Source organism: Mytilus galloprovincialis, chromosome 11 (assembly GCF_965363235.1).
Source record: "Mytilus galloprovincialis chromosome 11, xbMytGall1.hap1.1, whole genome shotgun sequence".
In the NCBI taxonomy this organism is placed as follows: Eukaryota; Metazoa; Mollusca; class Bivalvia; order Mytilida; family Mytilidae; genus Mytilus; species Mytilus galloprovincialis.
The window spans coordinates 9604924-9623149 of NC_134848.1; the positions used below are offsets into that span (position 1 = coordinate 9604924).

The 18226-nt window shown below is 31.3% G+C and overlaps 1 long non-coding RNA gene across 1 annotated transcript; it reads right to left on the minus strand.

The window, feature by feature from the left end:
- Window positions 1–531: 531 nt before the first annotated feature.
- LOC143050977 (uncharacterized) lies at window positions 532–13795 on the minus strand. Its single transcript, XR_012970520.1, has 4 exons — window positions 13656–13795; window positions 3301–3370; window positions 1837–1911; window positions 532–949 (listed from the first exon to the last, which is right to left on the minus strand). It is a non-coding gene; the product is annotated as an uncharacterized LOC143050977 (long non-coding RNA).
- Between the last annotated feature and the right edge of the window lie 4431 nt (window positions 13796–18226).

The window sequence follows — 18226 nt, forward strand, 5'->3', positions numbered from 1 at the left end:
TTTGCTAAAAATAAGAATTGTGTGTAAGTTTCATAACATTTGGTTGAGGCAAACTTGAGTTAGAGATAGGAAAACCACTTTAGGATGTACTGAAGGGTAAAACTTAATGCCCCTCGGCTTAGACAAGGGGTATAAAATCCTCCGCTTAGTGGGGGGCATAAAAAATAATGAGTAAGTGTTGAAGAAGTAAAAAAAAAAAGCCTCAATGGGTTGAACTCATTGTCCAATGGATGGAAAAACAATTTTAACATTCAAATGTCACTGGAGAAGCCAGGAGATGTTAGTCTGCTTTAATATAAAATGACAATAGCATTCATTAATCATGTTAACTACACTTTTTTCACAACAAGCCTGATAATATTGCTATATTATAAAGTTCAATCCTGTTTTTTTTTATTTGGGTTGAAGTTTATCCATCTCATCATAGAAGACCTTACAATAAACTCATCATAAATGTAGATACCAGGATTGAAATTTGATATTTGTGCCAGACGTGCACTTCATCTATAAAAAAAAACTCAACAGTGATGCTATAATATTTTTTTTTATAAAGGCCAAGTATGAAGTTGAAGAGCAATGTATAATTATAATTTCAATTTTTTTAGGTAACACTGTTGTGTCTCATATCAATGTGAATCCATACATAATACTGAAATAGCTCTTTCCTTAATAGTGGCAATGAAGTAATCAAAACAAACATTTTTTTCTTACATAAAGATGTATCATTTTAAAATGTTCATTTGCTCTGGGGCAACATGGGCAAGGGCATACATGTAAGCCTTCCCTTCTTCTCATGGTAATTTACATCCATAATTAAGATCAAACAAAATTATATTATATACATCTACAATATATTCTTCTTTGTTTTCAAATGACTCCTACCAAGTCTAATCTGTTTATGTATCCAGGAATAACAACCAGATTTATAGTTCAAGGACTTCACTGTGACCTATAAGAGAAAAAGTTTTTAAGTATAGCATATACATTGGCATTACAATCATGACTAAAGTTTTAAGTTCTGTGCATTTGTTGATAAATATTAGGGAATGTGTCCATAGGGACACAGATGCTGCCCCAGCTAGCATATAACATTATAAAGGGTTAATTCAGTGTTCACAAACATTATAGATGCATTTTATTAAATTTAGTTGAGACAAACTTAAGTAAGAGAACAGAAAAAAAATATCCTATTAGGTTATTAAGGGACAAAACATTAATAAAAGTGCTTGTAAGCACCAATGGGTAAAGAATGTTCATTTTTTTCAGTTAACATTGCATTAAGCATGGACTGTAGCCCGGTAGTAGGTGATGTAAAAGATGTGATTTTAGACTCATGTTGTGGACATGCCAATCAGTATATTACAATTAAAATTAAGTATTATTGAATTCATAAATCTTTTGCTATTACATAGGTGGAGGTAACTTTATACATATTATATGTGTTTGCTTTCTATTAAATCTTTTGATAATAAAAATGTGTTTGATGAAGACTTTTAAGAGTTTATCATTCATGCTTCATGATTCAGGTAACCTTAATTACTAAACAGCATGATATCACACCTGGTTTTTGTGTCTGTCCTTAAGACTGTCATGTCAGACACAATGCCTCTCAAAGTTATCAATCCCAGTATGTCCTTAGAATACTGTACCTTTACATGTCTGATTCTTAACTTTTGGCGTTAAATGTATTAAATGTAGGCACCATTTATTTTTTCATTGTTTAACCTGTTGGTCTTACATGAGTTTGAGTAAGAAACCAGTCATGTGCATATTGCAAGCATAACAGGATTTGTTTTATCACAAATCTTTGTTTTGTTCTGACTGAGTTATCCTTACCAGGATATAAAGTAGGCAGCCAACTGTGACCTTTAGCTAATTTCACTGCAAATTCTCCAGTAATTATATTGTGATCTGAAAATCAAAATGCAAAGTTAATAAAACTGACAAATTCTTAACACTAATATTTTCAGTATCAATATAAAATAGTACTGTAAATTCAGAAATTGTTGCGTGCATTTAATATTGCGATTTTGTCATTTTAGACTTAAATGCGATTTTAATTTTTACGATTTTGAGAAAATTCCTGTTAAATTCAAATAAAATATTTCAAAATGCGAGTTTAATTTATTGCGTTTACAACTCTGTCGCAATTTTCGCAATAATAAAACCCTCGCATTAATTTCTGAATTTACAGTAGTTACTGCAACTGGGATAAAAATACCATTTAGCTTTGACATATTGTTATATATTTGTAATTAAAGAGTGGACAATACTACACTGAATATTTCTTTACAAAGTTTGGATTTTCAATTGATAATTAACCCAGGATATTAAGAAAGACACTAATAAAAAAACAAATTTGTCAATGTGGGCAAGGGTTCCTTTGTGTCCAAGGAAGAATACTTAAAACTTCTTTGCTTTCTTAACTTTTGGTCTCAAATGTGTCTTATTACCTCACTGACTATGTTTTTCCTGTTTAAAATTACCAACATATTTGTTTGCTTTCTGAAAATAATCTCAAATGTGTTTGATTATGATGAAATCATAATCTTTCAGTCAGTTTAATTGAAGTCTGGAGCTGGCATGTCAGTTAACTGCTAGTAGTCTGTTGTTATTTATGCATTATTGTCATTTTGTTTATTTTCTTTGGTTACATCTTCTGACATCAGACTCCGACTTCTCTTGAACTGAATTTTAATGTGCGTATTGTTATGCGTTTACTTTTCTACATTGGTTAGAGGTATAGGGGAAGGTTGAGATCTCACAAACATGTTTAACCCTGCCGCATTTTTGCGCCTGTCCCAAGTCAGGAGCCTATGGCCTTTGTTAGTCTTGTATTATTTTAATTTTAGTTTCTTGTGTACAATTTGGAAATAAGTATGGCGTTCATTATCACTGAACTAGTATATATTTGTTTAGGGGCCAGCTGAAGGACGCCTCCGGGTGCGGGAATTTCTCGCTACATTGAAGACCTGTTGGTGACCTTCTGCTGTTGGTTTTTTTTTATTTGGTCGGGTTGTTGTCTCTTTGACACATTCCCCATTTCCATTCTCAATATTATTGATCTTTACTTTTGTTAGCTGCCTAAACTTTTGGTTTTTGAAAGTGTTTAATGAAATTAATTGTTTGTATTCTAAATTTTTGGTTTCAGATGTGTTGAATGACTATGATCTTTTGGCAACTTTTTAGATTTTTGGTCTCAAATGTCATGAATGTGCTTAATTAAGAAATCTGTCATGTGCACCTGATGGTATGAAAAGATTTGTCTAATGTTTTACATTGTTCTTGAATTATCCTTACTAAATTATACAGGATGCAACCAACTGTGACCATAAGACCAGTCAAATGCTTATTCTCCAATGCTAATTATCTGAAAATAAATAAGAAAACATAATGAATCTTATGGTTTATTTATGTCAGTCAGGGGTACTACTTATTTAAGTTATTTTTATTTACTTAGAAGTAGAAAAAAAATATACACATTATAAGTAAATTTGTAGGATACTTAAAGTCATAAGAAAGGAGTGACCGGTAAAAAATAATGGTCTTCCAATTCTTGAACCAATGGATACAAAAATCATGAACTTAGTCTTTTGAGCACACAGTTATCATTTTTTTCGTGTAAATTTCGTATAATTGTCAATTTTTTTTTTCAATCGGTCTGTGTTGTGAAAATATGGCAGGTAATTGAAGTTCGTGTTTTGAACCCAAAGTTTAAAGATTGTCACCAGTTCGTAAACAATGGACAAAATACAAACAAAAAAGCATGGCAATTGAGAACGTGTTTAACATAAAAATTCAGATAATAGTTTAACTTTATTTTAAGGACATCCATGCGTATTGCGATCATGGGAATTTTACAAGATGGGTCACACTGAGGTCACTTTGCATACAGAAAATATGTCAGGGGAATTGCTTCCTGGTTTTATCTTCAGAACACTGCTCATTTACAAGCCCCCAAGGAGCAATTTTTGAAGACCTTGCGCAAATACTTCAGATCTTTATGCAATTAGTTTCTTTGTTGAATTAATCACTGGTATTAAAGAGATAATCGTAACTGAAATTACGATTATCCCAATATGGCGACGGTATAGATATAGGAAAAATCTTAATACTCATTTTTCTTAAATGTATGTTTATCTATACCATTACATCATATTTGAATCGTAAAGGTGCACTGGAATTGTCTTAGCACTTTGAAAATAGCTGTTGAAAAATTCCGGATGATAATCATAACTCTATAGTATTTTTCTTCTTTGATAATCGTAATTTTCTTTATCGGATAAACATGATAAAAGTAACTGAAACATCATGAACATAATGAATGTGTCTTTCAGTATTTCAATGGTATTTTGTGTGTTAAAAATGCAAATGTTTAGTTTAACAATGACATTAACGCATATAAAAATAAATAAAGAAACTTCCAGGTTAATATCTAGGACAAATTTACCTATACATTTTTATTCATATTAACTGACAACGATATGCATAATCTTTTGATATATACATGTACCTGTTAAAGATATATGGAAAAGTCAGTTATTGTGGTGAGTAGATATCCTTATTTTTTTTCAAAGTTTCAATGTTGTGTACGCTTTTAAGTTTGTTTTTGTTTGTTGGTTGTTTGGTTTTGTTTTTCTTTTTGAGGGGCGGGGAGAAAAAGGATGGATAAGTTATATCCCATATCCCAAAAGTGCAATCCTTTCAATTCATTGCTCAAATTGAAAGTCACGTATACCACATTTTCATATGTCATATTTTTGCCTCCAATATATACGTTTATACTAAAATTATGTGCGAAATGAACAAAAGTTTCCATCAATAACTTTATGACTGCATTATCAGATTTATTAGTTGATACTTTTATCGGGAGATATGAGTGTTCATATTTCCCTTTTCCTTATAATTCAATAAATATTGCCGTCCATATTTTTACCCTTGAATTCACTTTTTTCTCTTTTATACTGATATAATACATGTATGATTTTAAATATTTTTTGTTTTCATTTACTAGAAAAGTACTAATTATATGGCAAGTATGCAAATACAAAAATGTTCCTTGTTAAGTACCTTCAATATTTTTCTCTACAATATCTTCCATGCATATGTATGCAGCATACTTTACATATATATACCGAGTATGTATGAATTTTAATCTTTTTGTCGGTTGTGTTAATTTTCAAAGTTATCCCTTGTTCTTTATGACTTTTAAGTTGTGTTATCATCCATGAAAAATAAAGTGTCATGAAAACTGTAGCCCCTAATTTCTCGCCAAACTGTTTTTGACGAATACTAAATGCCTTTCCTTCTTCGTTATGGCATAATAGGATATGTTCTAGAATTAAATCAACAGTGGCTTCCCGGGAGCAGAAATAGCCCATATAGCCACCTGCAATGTATGAATTTAAACAATATTAACTATATCATTTACTTCAGGATAAATTAATTCTTATTTACTGTCTCAATCAGAAATCTGGTGTAGGGTGACACACGCCTGTCGCCTGACAATTATTGTCATGTATCATAATTTCCATCGCTCATTCACATATTTTGTGGCATACCTAGTTCTTTTAGATTTCTGTATATTAAAATAGTTCGTTTTTTTTCCCATTTCCAAATTTCTTGAAGCTTGTTCACCCTTCCAATTTTATGATATATTAGTATGTAGCCGTTTTCATAAGAACTATTAATAATATATGCATAAAAAGAAATGTCATAAGATGTTGGAACCAAGGTTGGCAAAAAAGCGGTCAATACTAGTATTGACCATGCCAGTGGTAAATACCGGTAAATACCGGGAAATACTGGCAAATACTGGGAAATACCGGCAAATACTGGTCGATTGAATTTTGAGTGGTCATTACTATAAAAACCACTATCTACTTGGTCATTTATAATTACTATTAATAATTAATTCATAAAGAAAGTGTTCAAATCATTTTAAATGCTTTTATTTCTAATTCTATTGTAAATTCAAACAGGGATCTACATTGATTAATGTGTACATAATATTATAGTAAAAGAAAGACTTTTTGTCCCTTCTTCAAATGTCCATTTCCTGCATGAAGAAGGTTTTTATCTCACACTTAAATAGACAGGAAATAATTTATTGTTTAAGGGAGTCTTCATATATCAATTTTATTACTTTCAACCCATGCACTGTCAACTTTTATTGGAGGCTGTTGTTTTAGTAATTAAATTTTCACACCTAGCAATGCCAGGTGATAGGTAAAAAGACCCATGTAACTTCATTTACCTGTAGTTTAATTTACCTTTAATTTTAATTACCTGTAAAATCATACATTTTGAATAAAAATATATAAATTTAAAAATGTTGAAATAAAATGTAAATTTGTATATATATATCTTAAGTATGCAATATCATAATTCATAATAACTAAATTTTAAATCAGTAAGAATAAGTGTTATAAATGAATAAAACATATCCAATTCATTAATTTTATAAGCTGACACATGCATAAAGATTAAAGTTTAAGTATATTTGACTTTTTATCAAGTTTTTACTTCAATTAATAGTAGAAACAACCATGAAAATTTCAATTGACCAGTATTTGCCAGTATTAACCACTTGGGGAGTATTGTCCGGGGCGGTAAATACCGGTAAATACCACTGGTAAATACCGGGGGTGGTATTTACCGCCCAACCTTGGTTGGAACGTTTCATAAATAATTCATCGCCATAATTTCATAATATGCTATCAGATATACGTTTTTAGTGTCAATATCAATAAAACACTTTCCAGTTATGATTATCTTTTCATTTTTAAATACCATAATTACGATTATCTTTTTTCCGAGTTACGATAATCATCCAGAATTTTTCAATGGCAATTTTTAAAGCGCTTAGACAATTCCAGTGCACCGTTACGATTTAAATATGATGAAATGGTATAGATAAACCTTGCAGCTGAGTAACTATTGACAAAAACATTCTACATTTAAGAAAAGATTTTACCTATATCTACCATCACCATATTGGGATAATCGTAATTTCAGTTGATAAATGAGATAAAACATTGAACTCTAATTAAAAAATATGAGCTTACCTGGGAAAAATCATTAAAGCCCTGATTTCACATCTCATAAGTTGAAAATTTTTGTAGGATTGTAAGAAAAACTATTATTATTATACAAGTAATTTTTTGAGAAAATTAAAGAGAGATTATTTAAACATCATTTAATTACTTATAATATAATTTGTATATTTTTTTCACTTCTTCAAGTAAATAAAAAAAACTTGTACACATAGTACCCCTGACTGTATGTCGTTCATAAGTGTTTCTCCTTACTAGTTTTTATGAAGTTTAGACTGTTGGTTTTCCCTTTCGAATGGTATTACACTAATAATTTTTGGGGCCCTTCTTAGCTTGCTGTACTGTGTGAGCTAAGGCTCCGTGTTGAAGGCCTTACCTTGACCTGTAATGTTTACTTTTATAAATTGTGACTTGGATGGAGAGTTGTCTCATTGGCACTTATACCACATCTTCCTACATGTATATCTACTTATAAATTCTTACTTCATTGAAATGTAAAGAGTATTATCATACAACAAACATTGACTGGAATTCATATAGTCATGACGCTACTGCATATTGTCCGGAGAACAGAAGACAATATGAAATTGAGAATAAAGGTACATATGAGGTATATTGACGCAATATCTCTATTTCTATGTATATCATGTATATTGAGGGTCAATATTGAAATCCATTATGACTTCATGACGTCATACATAACGACAAAATACATGTCAGATTGGTTTTTCAAGTAAAAGTAGGACATCGGATCACATGTTTGTATCAAAAACTATAATGCATAAGTACACCAGTATGAAAGGTGGGAAACTTTATGCTTGCTTTTTTTATTTCAAAAAAGCGTGAAAATACAAATGGAGGTGATGTGCTTACTCCTACTTTTTATTCTCAAAAAGCAAGTTTTAAGTCCAAACCTATTCAAGATTTTCATAAATGATTTACCGGATGCATTTAAGGAAAGCTAAGATGCTGTTGATATAAACGGTCACAGGATTGACTGCCTCATGTATGTAGATGATATTGTTATTTTTTCTAGTTCCATGGCAGGTCTTCAAAAACGACTTGATGATTTACCAAAATTTTGTACTAAATAATGTTTAGTGGTCAATCTTAATCTATCTAAAACCAAAGTTTTTAACAAACCTGGCAAACTTTTAAAAGAATATTTTTATTTTGGAAAAGATACAATGTGTTGTATTGTTATAAGGCACTGGCTACGGTTACATGGAAATGTAACAATAATAAAAATATTATTGTTACATTGGAGACTAATTGCCGGAATGCAAAGTTGCAAAGTTGAGGCTACAGTTACATTGCGTTATTGTTACATCAAAATATGACAGCAATGTACGCTAGATTTATTAAACTTAAAGGGAAACTTCGCAAAAAAATCAAAAATTGATATTATGTCCATTCTGTATAAAAATGTTCAAATTTATAGATATTTTAGTTTTATTCCGCTAGATAAGAGATCACCATCGATTTTAAATTTTGAGTATCAATTCTCTACGTTCCGCCATTTTGTCATCTTCACGGATTAAAAATTACGATATGTCTATAAACCACAAAGGACCAAAATTACAGTAACCGATGTAGTCGTAATTGCCTGTCGATATCTTGTCAATCGTACGGTTGTTTTATCTGACTAACTAACTTGATACGGAAAATGTTTTTATTTTTTTAAATAACCATAGTCTGTTATTTTTAAACTGTAATATTTGAATTAGTTAAAAAAGTCAAAGTTCAAATCATAAATAAGTGTTCCGTGAAAATTGTTTTCGAAAATCTTATTCGTTCATAATTCTATAAAGTAATAAACTTTATTCAAATAAATTCGGATCTTCCCTCATCTGATCACCAGCATGGCTAAAGGTATTACTTCCCAAGGTATTGTGAGGGGTGTGAGGTGACACGTCCAGGTATTCAATCGATTTCCTGTCGGGCTTGCAAGTTCATGCATCGTTTCACTCCTGTAGGTATTGATCAGTGTACACGGCCGATTACTTAAAACTTTCCATTTTGAACTATCAGGTGTATAATATACATCTCTGTCTTGCGTGTCGAAAGTGATATAATATACTAGTCATTACTTAACTCATACGCTTGTTTATAAATAACATTTCTGGTGTATAGAATATTATTTATAAAAATATAAATAATACCAAAAAAAAAAAGATTTGAAGAAATAAAAATCTATTTACATATTTTTTCCAAGGGTTAATTTGTGAAAATGTAATGTATACTCGTTGTCAATAGTACAGGACAGATTGGAACATACCAGAAATATTGATTTAAAAAAATGTACGCTCTTGTCGACGATTCGTTTATACGCCTGGATAGAAAGTTACGGAAATATAGCGCAATTTAAAATATATACATGTATACACATTGAACATAAGAAAGAAACATACATTTTGTGTAAATTGGGGTAAAAGTTCTGTAAATAGACTAGTCCACGTATGCCAACAGTATATGTAATCAACGAATTCGATAGACTATTGTATACCAAAAAGAAGAAGAAGAAGGAGAGAACCAATTTGATTTAAATACAGGTCGATATATAACTTGCTTTTGTTCATCGAAGTTATGAACATAGTAAAATCACAGATTTATATATCAATGACAATTAGATTGTTCTCGAATAAAGGAAGAAATTCGTCATCATCACAATTATTCCGACATTCATGTAATATATATGCAACTGGACGTACACTAATACTCCCCAAGGGATGTGAATATTTTCTAGGAAAACTATTGAATATTAAAGTTTCAAATCAATTTCGGGATTTATTTTCTTTCTTGATATTCAATGACAGCAATTTAAAGAATAAACTGCTTGTCCGCTTTTGGGGTATTCTTGCCAGTTGAACAGACTTATAATTAAATTCAAAAATAGGGAAAGATGACATTAAATTCGTTGTCTTTTGTTTTTAAACATCGTTGGTCAAATAGCTACAGTATTATACGTTGTGAGACGAAGACTATTTGAATAAGGACGTTCCCGATTATAAATAAATTTGGTTGACGTTTTTCACACTTGAAAAGAATATCTATTCGTAATTTTTCTATTCCATTCCAAGAAGATCCTTAAATTTCCTGTCAATTTTTTAAAACATCTTTTTTTTTTTAAATAGCTGACGTATTCATGCGTTGTGAGATTTAAAATATTTTGATGAGAACATTAATTCCTAAATAGGTAAATAAAGGGGCGTATGACATTTGCGCTGATTTTGAAAATTTTCATTCTTTCATTTGCGCCAATTTCATTTTTTCATTTGCGCCGATTTTATATTTTTTCCTAATTGGATTTACAGGTAAGTTACAGGTAAGTTTATACTTTTATATTGGCTGAGCACAGAGTATAAAGACAAATCAAGTGACATTGCAATTGGTAAATGGTTATCCCAATGTTTCAGGTTACCATTCCTTTCCCTAAATGAAATCGATGACTGCTTCACGTTTGACATTGTCTGACGCTCCGCTCCTTCTGATGACAAATGTCATACATTCTTAGACAACGTGCAAGTACACATTCCATAACGGTCAACTAATACGCCAAATATAGAAGATGCGAAATCATAAGAAAGGAATATATTAGATGTGTTGCCTAAACATACTCGGCAAGAACAGATTTATGATTTGAATGTATTCCGATTTTATGGATTTGAATGCTGCACATATATTTTTAATTCGTCATTTAAGTATAAACAAAGTGCTTTTGTCTTAGGTTTTTACTTCTTGATTTTAAGCAGAAGACAACAGTTTTATACATGTTATGATTGACAATTCATAACATATGTACAACTGGCTAACGGAAGAGGTCTTTAATGATAAATGAAAATAACATTACTGGGATGGAGAGTTGTCTCATTGGCACTCATACCATATCTTCTTATATCATTTCACCTGTAATTTACCTGTTATTTACCTATAAAAAAAATCGGCGCAAATGAAAAAAAAAATCGGCGCAAATGAAAGAAAAAATCGGCGCAAATGAAATGCAGATCGGCGCAAATGCAAAACGCCGAAATAAAGATCGCTTTGGATGGACTAATTTATATAATTGTAATTGTTAATGATTTGTTTGAATTATAAAAGGTTGCAGATTCTAATTTAAAAAAGTACAATTTTTAGTTCATACGCTCGTGTTAAGAAGGCTATTTTTATTTATAAATTTATTCAATTAAATAATTCAGTATTTTATTGTTACAAAAGTAATCAGAAGTCATAATTCATTTAAAAGTGAGCTTATGCAAAATATATAAAAATATACAACAGCTATTCAGTTATTGTGCGACCTTATTACTCCCGTAAATTAATCTTGATTCTTATAACTGACTCCCGTATATCATTCTTACGAAATATTGTTCACACCTGAAATGGTGAACCGTGACGCCTAGATGTCACTGAATGAAGATCAAAAGATTAGAATTATATAATGCTAATCTTTTAATTACCTTGATTTTTAATACGCATTCAACATTCACTAAGTGTCACAAATTAATACACATTTTATTTCCACAGTACAAGCAAGTGAAAATGTTTGCTGGAATGAAGCAAAAACATGTATTTTTAATACACTATCGATCATGTCAGTTTCATATGTTTGTTTAAAGTATTTGTAGAAAAAAAATCATAAAAATGATCTATTGTATTATTTACTTTAATTACTAAAATTCGTATAAAAAAATCCACACATAAATCCTTCAATCTAATTTTCAAAGTTGCATGGCTATCACTTACTTTTCGTTGGTTAATAGCTACACCAAAAGTCGTCGATGCGCTTTAAATAGCGTTATAAGATGGTTAACGAACAAGACTTAAATGAGATTAATTTCACTCCCGGCATGCAAAAGACTTAAACTACGTCACATAAGTCAGGCAGTTTTGAAGAAATAAAATTAGTAATTCCCAATTTTCTTCTTTATTACTTTTCATATCAAAATAAAACTTGGTGAATATGTTTTTTATGGTATTATGAACATAATACGATGAAAAGTGAAAAATCGCGAATTATCCCTTTAAATCTTCTATAGTTTTGTTGCTAAATTTTTTCATATGCACTAAATAATACTTTTCATAATAATAAATAATAAATATCATTATTCAACAATTTCGTTTCAAAATCAGATAGAGCTCACCCAAACCAAAGGTATTTTTCCCCCTTTTTTAACCAATATACCTATATATACGAATATTGCTTGGAGTTGTTTCATCAAAATTTGTCGGACTTGAACATGCTCCAAAAACCACTTCAATGACTGATTATGAAGAAACTGTCATTGTAAATAAAAAAAATCAAGAAATTGTATGTTATTCATGTTATTATTGTATATATTGTATATAAAATAAATGTCTTTAACTTTTATTATCATTAGTACATATTACTAGCCCCCTCGTGCATTGGCTATTTTTCAACATGTAACAATAACGCCATGTAACCGTAGCCTCAATAATTATTGTTACATTCGTAATTAATCGGTTCCTAATTACCCAACAATGCATTCCGGCAATTACAATGAATTAGTCTCCAATGTAACAATAATATTTTTATTATTGTTACATTTCCATGTAACCGTAGCCAGTGCCTTGTTATAAATGTTGTATTCTTAAAAAATTCAAATACATGACATATGTCGGTTAAAAGCTCATTAAAGCTCATTAGAGCTTATGTTTGTCTATGTTTATATACCTTGTCAACTCTAAATAAAGCTTATTTATATTTTCAACTGGATGAAAAAGTTGTGTAATTTTAGAACTTATTCGGAATGGAATAAATAGCGATTAGGTGAATTTAAAGTAACCAATCTTGACAATTTAATACATGTAATACATGGTAATAAAAAAATCAAACCTAAGTCTTCAGAAAAAGTAAGAAAAAAATGTCCCTAGGTGAACAACTTACCAATGTTTATATCTGGATACATGCAGTATTTACATCAACGTAATAGGGCTCTTCACGGTTAGTTCGGCCATATCGGATAGGGGGCAGATTTTTATAATGGAGGTTAAAATGGTGTGAAAAATACGGGAAAACATAATTAAAACAGAGCTGTTGCTTGGAAACACGCATAGGATTTCCCATACTTTCATACTATTTCCACCTCTTTCAACAAAATCTGCCCCTATCCAATATGGCCGAACTAACCGTGGAGAGCCCTTTTAAATTTAAAAAACAACAATCCCTTTTTTCTAATTATTCAACTAGAATTTTCTTTAAAATTGGATGCAAACGTGAGAGTGGGAACAGACCTTTGGTGGGAACATGCAAGGCGTAAATGTGTAGGCTGCGGAAGTGTTTTTGGCACAAACGGACCTGATACCTCATAGCATCTAGCAACAAGGTGTACATGTATAGTCGCTTCTATTTCCTATTAATGGCAGTAATGTCAAAAAGCTTAACAATAACAAGGACCCTTTTTATCCATGGGAAGGTCAACTGTCCATATGATATAGACAGAAGTTTTATATAGTTAGTCGACCTTCCCATGGATATTAACAAAGAATTATAAATTCATAAACAAATGCCTGTGTCTGTGGGCGTGAATTATACGCACGTCCTTGACAATAACCAGTGAACGGATACTTCGTTGTGCTTACCTAAACTTAAGAACGATGGATGAATGACGATAGAAAACTGTTTCTTCAATAATGTACAAACTAACTTCGAAATGTCAAACCCTGTGAGATATAAGTCAGTGTCTGTATGCAAAGCGAGCATGCAAGCGGATGTGGAAACCGGACTAACTTTTCTAATACTTTAACAACCCCGGGCCTGTCTGGATATAAATTCCGGATTTGTCATGTCTTTAAAATTAATGTTATTCTGTAATGAAGATCTTTGCATTTCTGTTTATATAATAATTTTAATTCTTGGATCTATATCTTATTTTATTAATAAGTATCTATATCTTATTTTATTAATAAGTATCTATATCTTATTTTATTAATAAGTATCTCCTCAGACGATTAGGTGGTGTTTCAGTCCAAAAGAAGAACAGTAGTGGACGTATTACGTTGTATATTATACAAATATTTATAATAAACAACGGTTCTCCAAGATAGTGGAGGAATACTACAAAAACAGAACAGAATAGTGGATCTTTTATTTAGCAGTATAAATTATAATTACATTTCTAACATAAATTGAAAGGGCGTAGGAAGGAGGAGGTGTCTAACAAATTCCCTGAAGAAAATTTTGACGGTAAAATCGTTGACCAACACCCAAGTTACACCGTATGATGCGCCTGACAGAGGCGGAAATTACAGATAAGGTAACAGGTAACAGGCCCAAATCGGCTCCAGGTTAAATCACCAACCGGGTGTAGCCAAATCGACACTTTGAGATGACCTTAACCTTTGACCTTGTGACCTTTATCAAGGTCATTGCTTTACAATGTCATTGCAAAAGACCCTATGGGCCAAGGACCTTTTGTTTAAGAGTTTTGCCTAATAATGGTTTTTTATAAACCATCAATGGGGGTTATGTCCCTTACATAATGGTAAAACCAATACAGTCATACTGTAACAAAGTTGCCCCTTGAAGTACTAAGCATTTTTCACTGCTTAAATTTTCTGTATCTATAACCATTCAAGAATTATAGGGAAATCAAAGACATATGAAAATCTAAAATATGACCTTGACCTTTGACCTTGACCTAATTTTCTAAGTTAGGACCCAGGGGACTCAAATAAAAACATTCCAGGGTTATATGGTTAACGGTTTATGAGTTAAAAAAACATACCGACAAATTTATTCCGTAAAGGTAGATTACTCCTATAAAATTTCATCGAACCGCTTCAATCCAAATTAGCCAAAAAATCCATAGGATGTAACAAACAATTTGTAGAAAGAATTTCGTCGATATCTTTTTTTGTTACGAAGGAGATGCGCTCTGAAGATAAACAGTGAATAGGGAGATAACTCTTACAAAGTAAATGGTTTGGCTTAGCAGGGTGAAATTTAAAAGCGCATAAACTATACGATACAATATTAGAAATATTTAAGCGACATATTGTGAAACAAACATTTATCGCAAGAACAAAATTTGGCGGAAAAAAAAAAAAAATAATAATAATAATAATAATAATAATAATCAGAACAAAAACAATAAGTCTTTCCACAGAAAAGTGGAAAGACTTAATAATCAGAAGAAAAACAATAGGTCTTTCCACAGAAAAGTGGAAAGACCTAATTAACAAAATGTAACACTTCTTTCCGTTATGGTCTAACAATAAAAGGTTACATGCAGCATATTTCACTATCTGAATTGATATTGTCAGTATCTGACAGGTCGCAAGGAAATATTAACGGAAAAGGGTTATACCTATATACCGACTGTACCTCTTGAGGTGGTTTGAAAAAGATTCTTATTTGAATCGATTATTTTTTGGTGTAAACGTTTAGATTGATTGCGATCGATCTTTTTTTCCCGGTGAATGTTAGGGACGACATCAAAAGTTCAATGAAGGATAAAAAACTTAATTCATATAGTTTTTTCACTAACCCCCCTACCCCCCTATTAACTTAATTTGAGAAAAATTGATTGACCGATAAGGATATATGTAAAATCGATATCAATTTATACAAAACTTGCAGCAATTTGACCCCCTACCCCCAAACTATTTGAATTAAGTTTTTCATCCTTCATTGATTTTTTGATGTCATCCCTTATAGTTAGATATGGAAATAAAGGTCAGATCGGTGCTTTTTATGTTATAGTGTAAACGCACTGGATTAACTAAGACGATCTTGCTTGTGCAATGTAAACGCGAACTGGTCATTTTAAGATCAATTCAAATAAAGATCGCTCCAATTTCGTTGCCAGTGTAAATGGGGTGTAAGAGAAATTGGTTATCAGAGATTTAAAAAAAAAGACTTCTGTTGTTCACGATTAAAAGATAAATGCATAACATAATGGTTTGGTTTCGGAAAATATGATAAGCCGTGTTTGATTTATAGTGTTTCAACAAAATACTTTAATAATTTCTCGTTACATTGAAGGTTGGTGACCTTCTGCTGTTGTTTTTTCTATGGTCGGGTTGTTGTCTCTTTGAAACATTCCCCATTTCCATTCTCAATTTTATTTAAAAGAATACACGACATAGGTCGTCAGTCAGCTTTTATCAATGTAGGATTTTAAACAATTACACATGCAAATTACCTCAAGTATATGAAGGTTATAATTAAACATAATTTAACATCAAATATCTATCATCATTACCATATTCTCCGGATTAAATATCTTATTAAGACAAAAACTGACGAGGTAAGGACTGTCACAGGAATATGTTGAGGGTATAAACTAGATTTTTTTTTTTTAATTTTAATTTAATCATAAATAAACAGATAACTCTTCTAATATTATGATAAAATTGAGAACGGAAATTAGGGAATATTTCGAAGAGACAACAAGCAGAGAACAGCCGAAGGCCACCAATGGGTCTTCAACCGTCAGCGAGAAAATTCCCGGTGCACCCGGAGGTGGTCCTCGACTGGCCCTTAATACAATTGTGTACTAGTTCAGTGAAAATGGACGTCACACTAAACTTCAAAATATATAAATGTAGTAAAATTAAAAATATACAAGACTATCAAAGGCCAGAGGCTACAAAATCCCATGCGGTTCCAGTTCCGATCAGCATACTACTCTACACTAATGTAGACTAGTTTGTGATATCGAAAATCCTTGGTGTAATAACTTTTCAGTAATACAGAGATGTCTTTCGTTGAAATTAAATACGCTACACGAGCGAATCGAACAAGTTGATATATATAAACACCATAAGATGGTGACAAAGGTACAATGGTAACAATGGACAATTAACATTACAATGGGAAATGAAAAATCATCTCTTTTATCATAAATTTTGGTATGACTGAGCTTCCCGTTAAAGATATCATGATCCAGGAAAGGGTGTAGTGTTCATTGTTAAAAGTGAGAATGGAAATGGGGATTGTATCAAAGAGAACACAACCCGACCATAGAACAGACAACAGCATTATCTTTATTTAAAGTCAGTTCGGCAGGATAAATTTCTTAAAGGTCTTTGCTTATTTTCGTAATAAATTGTAACAATACAGAAGCAGGTCCCCAATAAGCGGTGCACACTTAGTGCCGGCCATAGGAATTCCGTATAACTTGACGATATACGGAAAATTACGTGTGCGACAGAATTTGTTTGTCACCCTCAAAATAACATTTGTTCTCAAAATAATTAAACATTCATCTAAGAAAATTAGATCGAAAATATACCATTTACAATGCTCTTAAACGGGTTGATGCAATATACGAAGAAACTATATGTAGAAAGGGCAGAAACAATAGTTATATCACATTCCATATAATATGAACAACAATACTATTTGCTAATTTGCACCAGCCACGAGGAAGGACTTAACTCAAAGTGTTTTTCTTTTCTATAATGGATGTCATGCTGGTTCTAGTGCATGGTCAATAATCACTAAATATATAGATTTTGATATACATGTGACTACATGTACTATTAACTCAATTTATATTTCATGTTTTTGTCAAACGTATTTCTATTTTTATTTTTGTTTATTGTCTATTGCAATTGTGTGATAAAAAATCAATGTACTGATTATGCCTGTAATGGGTCCACTATTGGAAATAAAATATATCTTATCTTATCTTATATAAAGAGACGTTTATTAATTAATACGTGTATCGCCTGTTGCAATCAAAATGTTGAGTTTAACTATAGTCCGACAAAAACCTATTGATTGTATACATAGCAAAGCATTTTTATGCCCTACCTACGATAGTAGAGGGGCATTATGTTTTCTGGTCTTACGTCCGTTCGTCCGTTCGTTTGTCCGTCCGTCCGTTCGTCCGTCTGTTACACTTCAGGTTAAAGTTTTTGGTCAAGGTAGTTTTTGATGAAGTTGACTGAAGTCCAATCAACTTGAAACTTAGTATACGTGTTCCCTTTGATAAGATCATTCTAATTTTAATGCCAAATTAGAGAATTTATTCCAATTTCACGGTCCAGTAAACATAGAAAATGATAGTGCGAGTGGGGCATCCGTGTACTGTGGACACATTCTTGTTAATAATAATTCGGAAGAAATAAATATTTTAGTTAAAATTAATAAGAATGATAGCAGCTGAAAGAAGCTTTATTTCTTTTAAAGCAGCGGTATTTGT